This window comes from Argiope bruennichi, chromosome X1 (assembly GCF_947563725.1).
Source record: "Argiope bruennichi chromosome X1, qqArgBrue1.1, whole genome shotgun sequence".
Classification (NCBI taxonomy): Eukaryota; Metazoa; Arthropoda; class Arachnida; order Araneae; family Araneidae; genus Argiope; species Argiope bruennichi.
The window spans coordinates 63,948,472-63,962,155 of NC_079162.1; the positions used below are offsets into that span (position 1 = coordinate 63,948,472).

Sequence of the window (13,684 nt, forward strand, 5' to 3'; positions counted from 1 at the left end):
TGTTTTTTAGTAAACCCTTGTATTGAGAATACTTGAATAGGAAAAGTTATTTTTGCTCTTAGAATTCCGATATCAAAGCTCGTTGAACGAAACATCAAATGAAAAGGAATTTTTGCATTCAATTTTCTTGGACAGCATAAAATTATGAAGAGGTGTAGAATGCATCAAGAGAAAATGCTTTATGCTAAAAATATTTATTGAAAACTGGTTTAAAAGAAAACTTCATTTCTTACACTATATGAACTATAGAATACTCTAATTCAGCGGTTTATTTTTAGCTTATAGATATCTTAGACTAGAACTTTATGCTCTTATAAGTTATTTTCATTTTTTAGAATATATTATATATGCACATATGAACAGCTAAACATTTTACGTAAAAAATACTGTTCAGGCTTTGCCAATTCGTTCACAAGACACTTATTACTGTTGTGGTATTGTCACGGAAATGTAAAAAGCAATTTTATAAATTTTTCAAGCAGTTCTAATAAATTTGTAAAAATGTCATTTAGTGTTTTTATTACAAAATAGAATTTATTTCAAAGCCCTTAGTTAATTTCGCTTCGAAATATTAAAAGGGGTTTTTTTTTTTTTTTGGCTTGCTTTAATATTATACAACAATCTTCAAGTAGCATATCATTCTCCATAACGGTTTTGTAACGTTACTGAAATGCCAAACATTATTTAAAATGCTTTTGAAACATTTTTAGTAAAAATTTTAACGAAAGCGAACTATTGTTACAAAAAAAAGTATTTCATATTTTTCCATTGATTTAATACCAATTTTTTTCACTCTGTATAGTAGCAAAATATTGATCTTTAAGCACTTAGTATTTCTTTCTTTTTCTAAGTTAACACTTTTGAGATTTGAATTTCCCGTTGTTACGCTTATATATTCAGATGTCGAAAGTACTGTACACTGTAGTAAGCTGTACATTTAAACAAGTAGAACTGAACAAGCTTATTACTCGAATATTTCCGTAAAATTGAATAAATTCGGTAACAGAATGCCTGAAGATATCCACCCCACCCCTTCTTCACCCCAATTTTTAAAAAGGCCCAGAAGAAATACAATGGGTGCATAACACAAATTCCAAAATCCGGAATAATTATCCACCGAAAACCAATGGGCATTAAAAAAAAGGGACAACTTTTTTGCCATTCCCTTAACGTGCAAGCTGTAAGGAATTTAAATGTGAGATAATGATTTTTACTTTATTCTTTCATCCCATGCGTTTCATTTCTATAGGTAATTGCCGGTAGGGAGCGCTGCGGGCGGACCAGAGGGGTAGGCCGCCTTGACTGTAATCGACCGGCGACATTCCACGGGGCTGTAGCGTCTGTTGCTGTCGGTAGTTTCCAACCTCTCGACGTAGAGATCGGCCGTAGATTTGACAGCGTTCGCTGGTTTCGTAGCGGAACGAGCAACAATAGCTGCTTTTGTTTCCTTTCGTCGCTTGGAGACGAATTCTTTGATCCCCAACCGGAATTGATTGGGATGACCAAAGGTAAGGTCGTTGATTATTTATAAATAATTTTTTGGCGGACTTGATTCGCATTCTCCGTCTATAGTTTAAATAAGTAGCACTTTTCTCCAAGTTGAAAAGTGCTTGCGCGAACGGGATGATTGGCCGCGCGGTTTCTAATTGTAACTCTTGGGACTTGGGGAAACTTTTGACGGAAATGCGGTTTTGTTTTTATGAGTGGGGACGGAGAAAAGAGGGTTTTAAGTGGTTTCAGATCATGAAGATTTAAGTTGCGGTAATTGGCCTTGAAAGTGATAAGTTTGTTACAGAGAAAACCGCAAAGTGTTATTATTTAACTTCTTATATTTTAGATAAGTAATATTGTTCGTAGCTAAACGTAAACTTTTAAAATTAGCGTATTAATGTGTTATAAATGTTTATGAGTTTTTTCTGGCAATCAAGTATTTGAAGAAACTTTAACGAAGTTAATTTCGTTGGGGGGAAAAAATTCATTGTTTTCTGTATATTTATTGCTAAGTGTTTTTTCTCTATTTCAAAAAATTTAAATAAGTTTTCATAATGTTACATGTAACATTACGGACAAGTTTTCGTGATGTTATATATAACATTGCCGAAAAAACTCGTATCATAAAATTGCTGCAATGAAAAAGAAAATAATTGTGCAATGAATAAATATAAAAGAAATTTTTAATTACTAATTATTTTAATTAATTTTTGGTATTAGATGTTTGTTTTCTCAATTTATAAAAACTTGAATTTCCTCGTATTGAATTTTCAATAAAGAATTATAATATGTATAACGTTAAACTTTGTGTATGTATAATTTGATATCTGTATTCAGTACTTTTTAGAATTTAAATATTAGTACATTGCCTTTAGCTACTTATAGATGTGCGTTAAGGTGTTTATTTAAGTTTTCTTTTCAAATAGATTTCCTCTTAAAAAGAGTGTTTCATATTTCTTTTTCTGTTAAAATAGATTGTAAAAAAATTCTTGTTGTTACTACAGTACATATAACTTACATTCTTTTTATTTAAAAGAAAATTCCCTTTTTTCTTTATAAAAATGATTATTCATTTATCGTATACTGGGTTTTGAGGGGGGGGGAAATCTTATGAGCTTCAATCTGAAAATTCCATTGTGTTTTTGGAGATAACTGTAAATGTACAAAAAAAAAAAAAAAAAAAAAAAAAAAAAAAAAAACTAGATTAAATATCTAGTTAGATGTTAGCTGTGAATGTTTAGTAGAAAGAAAGGGAAAAAAAGTCTCAAAATATTAAATATTTACTTATCTTCTTTTATTTAATTTTTCTATTATAATACTATGGCAGCAAAGAACCCTATTGATCCGAAAAAAAAGTCGACAAAAAAAGTGCAATAGAATCTTATTGATTTAAAAAAAAAAGTCAGCAAAAAAAAAGATGCTATTTTCTGTAATCAGAATATATTTCATTAATTATTTAATTTAAATATTAAATTATTATTTATTAAATTTGCCTTTATTAAATAAAAATATTGTCACTAATATCATACTTTCTGACCCATGTTTCAAATTCAATGTCCTTTTTAGTATATTAAAATTTATTCGTAATATAAAATTAATTCACAATTTAAAATTTCGAACGAAACGTAATTTGAGTCATAATGAAATATTAGAAAAAAAAAATTCAATGAACTCAACTACAGCATAAAGGAAAAAAAAAAGTTTTAAGATATTCTTTATGAATTCTTCTATTACCGTAACTTTAAGAGTTGCTTATTCAAATTTGTTAATAAATTTTATTACACATTTGCCTAAATTTTCCCACCAACTCAATTTTGATGTAGCTATTTAAATTCTTAAGCTTTTGGCCAGAGATTCTTAGACTATGAGACACGATATTTAAATTGGATAGCTATAAACTGGATAGCCTAAAAAAACCAACGAGAGTGATATTCCCGAAATTTTCCCACATATTCCCAAACTGTCAACAAAAATATATCTTCCTCCTCCCATATAAAAATTGAGAACCTTGGGCAAGGCCCTAAACACCACGAGTATTCTTTTTTTTTTTTTTTTTTTTTTTTTTTCCCTCGTAGAGGAAGAACGCTTAATGGGGAAAAAATGTCCCGTACATGAGCGCAAATAAGTAGAGATTCGTAGAATGTGAAGAAATACAAATTTTGGATGACAGATTTGATTCAGAGTTACAAGTTTAGTAATAAGATAAGATACTAAATTTTATATTATCTATGTCGGCGCGTTTTTGAGTTATCGTGTTTATATGCATACAAATGTATAAACCGATAAACACTGAAAATTTTTGATGGTTTTGGTTCAAAATATTATGCGAGTGCATATTTTAAATACTAAAACTGCGCACCAAATTTTATAGCTATTTCCATTTTGTACTTAGCGTATTAGCTTACACTTGAACAGACAGACAGAAAAAAACTTCATCTGAATGGCTTTCGTTCAAAATTTGATAGAAATCTACTCGTTTGGTGTAAAAACCATATACGAAATTTCATCCGTGTAGTTCTAAACGATTTTGACCTTTGTGTCCACTTTTTTAATCTTTTCTCTGCTTTTGACCAAGGCTTCTTAAATTTATTGCATTCGCATCAGGATAAAATTCTTTCATTCTCATTCTATTCCAAAAAAATTATTTCATGGCTCGAAACAAACAAATTTGCTGAAAAATCAGACAAAAGATGAGAATTCGTCTTATTGAAGTCGATAAAATATATTTATTCGTATCTTTTAATAAAGTAGCCAAATAAAACTAGCTGACTACCTTAATTTCATTTTTGTAGACAGTTACATTGAAAAATTTGGCAAATCAAATGATGATTGATTTGCCCGATTGGGGATCGAAATACGTGATTTAAAAATCCCTAATGCATACTCCAAAATATTCCAAATTCATATAAAATTATAAATATCTTATACTCAATCATAAAAATAAGAGAGCAACCCTCTAACTGCCTTAGAATCCGGGGTAATCTGAATGACCGGACCCCGAACGACAGTTAATACGACTACCGTAGCGAACGAACGCGAAATAGCTCCCCTTTAGCGCGCGGTCGATGCGGCCTCTCACGGCCGCTCACTTGAATTACACCACCCTCCCTCAGTAGAAGTCACTCAACCGCTATTCATTATTGTACCCACCAGGGAGTTTTCGGTCTCATCAAAGTCGTTAATTGCAATTATATAGGTTTTATTTTTCTTTGATAGCCTATAATAGAAAATGTTTCCTTTAAAAGTCAAAGATAATCAAATTCAACCTGCCTATATTATACATTTCCTGATAGAATATATGTGTAGAATATAATGCTCTAAACCAGTAGTAAAGTTTTAGAATTTCTGGAATTTTTCCCACTGACGTGGAAAATTTTCGAGATTCTATGTAAATTTATTAATTGGATATCAAAACGGACAAATAAAACATTAATTAAATACAGATTTAAAAAATGTTAAGCTAAATAAACTTGCTAAAATATTTCAAATATATGTCTAGGTTCTGAAGGATTTTTTTCAAAAACGTTCAGAAATAATTCTATATTTAAATATTTGCACGAAAAAAATGAAAAAACAACTATGAAACTAAAATATACCAGTTAAGAGAAAAAAAAATTTAAAAAGGGGGGGGGAGGCCTTTTTTGGCTAAAAAGAGGTATAAAGCAAAAATCTTCTAGTTTAGAGGTTTATTAAATAATTGGCTTAAAAGTTTGCAGAAAGCTTAAGAAATATGTATTCTAGTTGCTGAACTAAAAAAAAAATAAGCTATTTTTCTATCCATTCTTTCAAAATTGGGTTCAAATAATAAATAACACGAAATTTCCTTTTTTTTTTTTTTTTTTTCACATTGTGAAGAACAAAAACAACTATAAAATATTTCTAAATGAATAGATTACTAATTATCTTTTTCATGAACTACAGAATATATTGAATTATTATTATATCAAATTCAATCAAAAAAATATGCATTAGATTTTAATTTAGGAGATTTTTCGTAAGAAAATTCTATCATAGATTAGAAATTGAGAAAAGGGCATCTAAAAATGCCAAACAGGCTAAAAATGCAAAATGGCATCTAAAAACATATGTTAATGCAAATATAAAAATCAATGTAACTTCCCAAAAAATAGGGTTAGAAACAAAATTCTAACGATTTTATAAAGAAACCTGTACAAACATTAAAAATATTACATTTTTAAAAAATTCATAATTTCACAAAAAAAAAAATGACTTTTCAACGTAGTCACCTACCTTAAAAAGTGTTCACAATTACTTTTGCTTATTGGCATTAAAAAAAAATTGATAAATGTATCATGCTACCAAATATTTTTTTGATACAGTATGTCCGAGTATCGAAATAGACTGATGAAACATAAAATTAATATAAGCAGAAAAAAATATGTTCACGCTGGAAAATTTAATAAAATTAGTCCAATTAGAATAGTTTTATCGATTATTTTTGCTTATTAGCACTGAAAAGACTGTTAGGAGCATACATTGCTAGTTTCATGGCTAAAGATCCTGTGCATGATCCCATGTTTTAAAATTATCTATTTAAAAATATTCCGGTGAAGCCATAACAGCCAGTAATAGTATTCCCTTAATCCGCTGTGGAAAATCAGGGCCCTACGTCTGAATCTGACGTGTTCCTGATTTGATGGTTCCTTTTGCTTTCATATTCTAAATTCTATAACATCGCTAACCCTGTTGTCTTTTGCGAATTCAAATCCATATTACAATTGCTGTCATTTATTGGAAAAGCAATTACTCCGTTACACCATCCTCCTTTGCAGCAGTCGACATTCGGCAAATCTATCCATCAAAAATTTTAAATAAATTGCAAATAATGGATATTTTTCCTTAATGTTCTAAAAGATTTCTGTCCACATCTGTTAAACGGGGCCCTTGAAAAAAGTAAATAAAAGGAACCTCTAAATAGGCAAGGCCAACAGAATAAATCCCCGAATACCATAAACTACAAAAGAGTAGATTTATGACCACAGCTACTGCTTCCTTAAGAAACCCGAGAGGAATTAAAAATAGCTGTGGTGATTTCCCCCACGAAAATGCTTAAATTCTTTAGCCAAATCTCCCTACTTCTTCCAGACAAGTGGAGAGAGTGGATTTCAACGAATCTCCATTTACAGAATCGTTGTTGAACGCGACAGCAAACATGAAGCCACCCGACCATGAGGCCCCTTACGGTAGCTGTTTTGACCCGAGTAATTAATTATCCATGATCTTGGCTGGTGACATCTACATTAAATTTAAGTTTCCATTAAGTGGGTTGCAATGGTACGTCTCGTGTTATTTTAGTTTTCGTATGAAAAGAGTTGCTCAGTGCTCTTTTGTATATCGGGTGTTTCGCCACACAAACTCAGAAACAACACTCGTTCATGAGAACTTTTTCACATCCGCTGCTGTCGCGTTAGTAAAAAAGATAAATCACTTTGGCACTGCTCTCTTTTAAGTATTCTTTTGTACTTACTTTTGGTTTATGGAGGATACTGTTTCAAAAGAAGTATTTGTGTTGCTGACGCGGATACTAATGAAGTGGGAAGAAAGATAGTATCTTTTAGTGTAGTGTATTACGTGACTTGAAAACCTATGGCATCCTTTAGGCAATGTCGCTGCACTTTCTCAGTTAATCAGTTACCTCGCGTAAAACAAATTTCCTTTTCGTTTTAATCAAGGTTTCTAATTTATATTAAATTCTATTCCAAAATTTTCTAAAATAAGGCTATTCTCCTACTGCCTGTTAGATATTTGCATTTATTTTTGAATTCTTGTTAACTTAACCTGTATCTCTTTTAGGAATGTTTCATAAAATATGAGGGAGAAAAATAAGTCCAGAGAATCAACTCTAATTAAAATAAATGAGTAGATTTATGAATATTAGCTAGCTCTTATAATAGTACAAATAAATTCTTCAAAATGTAATAAAAAGCTAAAAAATTATAATCCAGTTTTGTTTTCTTTTGGATACAATATTTATACTTCCTCAAATAATTTTTAAATTTTAATTGTCTTAAACAAAACGTATGTAACTGCAGAGCATTGATATTAGATTATTAATATAATACTTAAAACTTGCTATAATTTGTTCTTTGATAGTATATGTAATAAAAACGAATAAAATTACAAAAGTTTTACCTTCCTTTCAAAATTGCAATATTTTATTACATCTGTTACAGTATGGCATAAATGCTGCGTCCATAGAAAAAGCCCAATAAGTTGTTTTTTAAAGATTAGCCAGATTTTCGCATTTCAAGTATTATGTGTCATTTATTTAATATCTACCATACCTGAGCCCACAAGCTATTTCTTCGGCATTAAAGTGAGGGCGTTACAAATTGCCTTCATTTCACCGTCCTTTTGCTTACTTTGGTGGTTTCCACTCCAAAAGTCTTCAAAACGCATGAGCACATTAAAATGCGACGTAAATGCTGAGAATAGAGTCGCCTTCGTCAAAGTCACTTGCGAGAACAATTAGGCAAAACAATTTTTTTTTCTACCATTAAAGGACCGGAACTGGAAGAAGAACAATGAAGTCTTTGAAATCCCTACTTTTCTCAAAGCGAATGAATCGTCAACTGCCCAAATTCTTCATTTCTTGAGCGAACTTTTTTTTTTTTTTTCCCTCTCCCCTCCTTAATTTTCCTTTTCTCGAACCACAACTATCTCATTACGACGACCCACCTGCCTGTATTAATCTTCCAGGCTTCGAAAACGTGAATAACACATGCTTGAAGATACTTTTAATGAGTTATCATCGTTCGCTTTTATGTCGCATGCCTGATTTTTTCAGCACTGACGAATGATCTGGCAGAAATGAATATACATCGCAATTAATCACAGTTCATTGGTAATTTGACTAATATAATAATTACTCTTTTCTGTGGCACATTTTGCTTTTAATTCTTAATCCGTTTAAACTTATTCACTGCTGCATTGGGAATATTCCCCGAATATGTTAATATTTTTTTTAAAAAATGGCTTCATTAGCACTTAATGGCATTTGATGCTTTTCTTCCAAATTTATCACAGTTCATTTGTAACTTATCGCACTTTATTAGCAATTTGGGTAAAGTAATAAATATTTTCTCTGTAACACTTTTTTATTCATTTAATTCCCTTTTTGCCTTCGTTGAAAATTCCATCTATACTTTCAAAAAACTGCTGCTGTAAGCGACTACTATTATTTTATACATAAACAAATTTTTGTCGAATTCATCATAGTTCCCTCTTATTTTAGTAATCTAATAACAAGTAAGAGTAAATAATGTAATTATCCCTTTTTATGCAATTCTATGCATCTGGTGTTAAATTCTTATGAGTTCGCTAGAAATTCCTTGAAATGATTAATAGTGTATTTAAAATATGAATGCGCTTAATGCTGATCGCTAATTTTTCTTCAGAATTTGTCACAGTTCATTGATAACTTTAATGCTATAATAATTATTCTTTAATGTGACAGATGTTTTTATCATCTGAGCTGAATTTTATAAGTAGTGTAGTAATTTTCCTAAATTGATAAGCATATAATGTTGTTTAACAGTTTTCTTTAGAGTACGCTTAACTTTTCCGAAAGTTTAAGTTTAATATAGTTCCAAATCTTAAAAATTATATCTAATCTGACAAATCATGTAGGAAAACTTGGATGCATATGCACTCCTTCAGAAAGATTTTGCAAAGAATTGTATTAAAAATAGATATTATTATTTAACACTTTAATTTATTTTTTTTAAATTCACAGAACGCAGACTGGCATGTTAAAATATTGAATACATAATTTCCCGAAATGTTCAAATTGAATTTAAATCTAAAACTATGATTCTAAAACTATAGATCATGACCCGATTGCGAAAACACTAAAAATTTGTGTTTTCTCCTTATTCTTTAATACTAATAATTAAAAATATGCAAAAATCATCTCAATTGAGAGTATTTCATCGAAATTCTTTAAATAAATGCATTTAATTAATATATAAAGAATAATTAACGCATTAATTTATTGTTATCATTATTAATACTCTATTTTAATACTTCATCTATTTGCCTATATAAACATAGCAGGTTCGAAAAAAACTCCTTTTGATATTGTGATATTTCGTATTTCTCATCTAAAAACTATAAATGGAAATAGTGAGAGAAAATAGCAAACTATATCTTTTGAACTTTCTAAATCTTCATAAGTTCTTGAAAAATAATTTGCTAGTGACTTGTAAGCATGTAGATTATTTTTATGTATTTTGTTCGCAAAATATTTGCTTTTCAATTTTGCTCCTGTTTATGTATTCAGAAAATATTCAATCGAAAAATAATTCAGCTACTGTATATTTCCGAATTTAATTTTTTAAAGCCGCATATCAGTAAAATCATAAGCGCGCACACTAGAAAAATTTCCCAGATTCTTCAAAAATAATTTGCTCTGTGGCTCATAAGCTGCAGCCAGTAATAGTTTTTAGAAACCGATTGAACTTTGGAACGACTTACTTCCTTGACAGCTAATAATATTTTGACATACAATCTTATAAAAAATTCCAATTTTCAGAAATTTTTCAAAAAAAAATTTTTTTTAAGCGTTAGCGGTTTTATAAGAAGTATACAATTCTGTAAAGTCAAAATTAACTTATTCTTTGCTGTCATAAGTATACAATGGTAGGGGGGGTAGTGAGAGAGAAAAAGTAATTAAAGGTGAAACTGAACTCCGATCACTAAGTAATATCGAAATGTTACACATTTTTCAAAAATTCTTTTCTAGTGGCTCATGAAAAAGTAGGTTATTTTATTACCATTCCGAAAGTAAAATAATCATATACTATTCAGACTCGCATTGATGTGTGGGGAAGAAAAGAGGCAGGTGAAACTGAAAACACCGATCTTTTCAGTAACTACTTTCGGTTCTGCAATAAAAACGGTCATTATTTCGCAGACACCCTGCACCTTTGAAGAACCGAACGGAATTCCTTTCTTAAACGCGTCGCACCAGGAGGAAGACCTATTCACAGCGGTAATCCGAGCACGATGACAACATTCTTTTCTCCTCATCAAAGACTCCCCAATTTCGGACTTGTTCATGCATGAAATAATTTAATAGCTATTCGTTACCTAAGAACTGAGTCTAGCTCGGAATCTGTAGTTTTCGAGCATTGGCTCATTAGAAAGCATCGGAATGAAAAGGGAAGAAATGATGTTAAGCGAGAGCGTGACATCATTGATGACAGGTTTAACAAGGCCAATAATGAACGACGGGGTAATCGAAAAAGAGTTCATTACTTGTCATCCGTTCAGCTTCCTGCGATACAGTAATTAAAGTATTCAAGAATGTGTGCAACTCCCTAAATCAGTATCTTACAACCGAATCTCGGAGATGAAGGATTTTATTGAAGTTGGTTGTACCATCCTCTTTGAGAAGTCTGGAGGGGAGGGAGTTGGAGAAGAAAAGGTTTTACAGGCAGACTGATTAAGAAGACAGTCGGTTTAAAAATCAGGTTTGGGAAGGTAGATGGGGTAGGAGGATCGCATGGCAAGATGAATGTGTTTGAGGGGCGTGGCCGATACCTATCTAACCGCCCTGCACGGCAGGGGAAGGACGCGGGTGAAAAAGTATCCTCCCGGCAGAAAAATCATACTTCAAGTAGTGCACAATTAGTTCCGCATCTACGAATGAAGTGGCAGATCAAAAAGTGAATTTCCTACAGGACAGGGAAAAGAAAACGAAGATTAATTGTTTGACGAAATTGGAGATTTCTCGTGAAGGCCGATATTTAAATGAGTTTCTTTAAACCAGGCTTCGAAGTAATACGAGCTATTAAAAAAAACTATGGATTTTTTTTTTTTTTTTTTGTTATGAGAAATGTTGAAAAGTTGACACTGTTTATAAATTGAAACATTGTAAAATATTACAATAGCTTAATGGTTCTCATCTTTTTAATGTGTAAGGTCCAAATTTCCATAGCTCCTTAAATGTTTGTTAATTGAATTTTGTGTTCTTTTAATTAATTTCAAAATTTTCGATAATTATTATGAAAATATATTTTGTATCTGTATATATTTACATAGTCTTGATGATAGCATAATGTTTAGTTTCTTAATCAATTAAAAGCATCGTTTCTCATTTTGACTGCAAACATTAATTTTCCAATTTGTTCTTTTCGTATGTTTAAAGCCTCCATTTTATTATATTTTCCGCTTGTTGAGAGGGTATGTAGAAGAGCCATATAGACTGAATATTGCTTGAACAATTAATATTTGTACTGTTTTAGCAACTTGAATATTCAATTATCTTTTTCTTCAAATACAGCAGTTTTAGAAGAAAAACATATGTTAAGAATTAAAAATCTGGATTTTCTCTCTTATTTTCCTCTACAGTAAATAATATTTGATTATTTATGTAATGAAATTTGCTAGAATATTCATTACAAAAGATTCTAGGAAGAGGGGAGGTTGCAAATCTCAAAAAACCAGCACGAAGTATCAGTTTTGAGATTGAAAAATTGGGAGTAAGGGGAATGGAATTTTGGATCCCAAATCTGCCGAAGATCAGTCACTTTTAGCGGGGAAGGTACACATTAAATTTGCGAAGTGCCCGAACGTTCCCATGGATGATGGAGCGAACCTCCACGTGTGGGGGGCCCGATCAGTCCTCGCGTGCCGTTACTGTCATTCGTCACTGGTTCGAAGCCGCGCGGCCCTTCCTGAAGATCTCATGGGTATCTTTAAAGGGGGGTGTCAGTCTGAAATTAAATCGAATGGAGTGCTTCATATATTTCTGAATCATTTCAACAAAAAAAAAAGGAAATGAAATTGTGAATTTACATGAAATAAACAGGATTGATTGAGTTAGTCATCACCGTTATTCCCGGACATTTAATCAAATTGGATCTTTCGTTTTGATTTTCAAACGTTGTAATAAAAAGACAATGAATATCGAAAACAATCATTCTATAATTTCTTAATTAATTAACAAAGTTTTTATCCTCTTTCCCTATTTTGGATATAATAACTATGTATTTATAATACTTCTAGTTTATTAAATGGGCATTTTCATGTCCTACTCATCAAGATAATGTTATTCGACTATCACTTCAAAAAATTGCACATATGTGCATTTTCAATTTAAAAATATGTTTGTGCATTTATTTAAAAATTTCATTTACAAATTAAAATGCATATCAATTAAAAAAAAAGATTGTGTAAATGTGAAATATAGAATTATGATTCGCTTCGCTTGGAGTATGCCAACAATGTTTTCCTAGTTTATAAAATGATATGCAATTGAACTGCATTGTTTATTATAATATTTGAATTATTATTTGTATTTTAAATTATTATATGTACTTCTATTATTACTCTGATTTCAATTTTTTAATGACTTATCTTTGACATGTCGTCCGTCTTGGAACTCTACCTTGCCTCATGGTAATTCCTCTGCTTGTTATAATTGAGAGTGAATTACAAGAAGCTGCTCAATTTTCGAGTTTGAAAAGGCTTCCCTTCTTAAGTGGTTCTTTAAAATTAAAGATTTCAAAAATTGATGGATTGAGATAGATTTGACTGAATACATATCTATAGCTAACAAAAGAAAATACTAATCGTTCTTCTGGAATCGGAATCTTGTTTTCCTTTTCTCCCTTATTACTAACATGTCTTGGGCGTTTCTCAGCAATCTTTCTTATAAGTGAACTTGTACATTTCATGCGTAGTTTTAATAAATCAATGCAATAAATAATAATGGTTCAAAATGCTTGCACTGCTAGTTGCTGTCATGATTTTAGCGGCTGCAAAACGTTAAAAGATTTTAGAAATGCGAAATCTGTTTCAAACTTTAAAGAGATTATGAAGATTCTGGCAATAGATTTGTCCATCTTTTTGACAGTAATGATAAGACTGATAAGAATTTATTTATTCTTTTTCCGACTTTCGTGATTGTTTTGTGAAAACTAAACAATCCATCTCATTGATTGTAATCTCAAGGTTTTAGTGACAAAAAGAACACTATGTTTCAGATTCTGTACTCTTTTGCATTTGGTGATGAAAAAAACTCCACTCTTCTCTCTTTTTTTCTTCTCCTCCGTCTGTATACAGAGTACGCTGAATTTTTTCCCCTTCTCCTCCGTCTGTATACAGTGTACGCTGAATATGCTATTAGTAACAAGATAGCGAGCTAATTCTTGTAAGCATAATTTGT

General features: G+C 30.9%; 1 protein-coding gene across 3 annotated transcripts in view; it reads left to right on the forward strand.

Annotated features, from left to right (window-relative positions):
• Positions 1 to 1,334: 1,334 nt before the first annotated feature.
• Positions 1,335 to 13,684, forward strand: part of LOC129958714 (latrophilin Cirl-like) — a 172,805-nt gene continuing 160,455 nt past the window's right edge. For all 3 annotated transcript variants that reach the window (XM_056071363.1, XM_056071365.1, XM_056071366.1), the window contains exon 1: positions 1,335 to 1,508. The gene's annotated coding sequence lies outside the window, so the exon portion shown is untranslated. The remainder of the gene's footprint in view (positions 1,509 to 13,684) is intronic.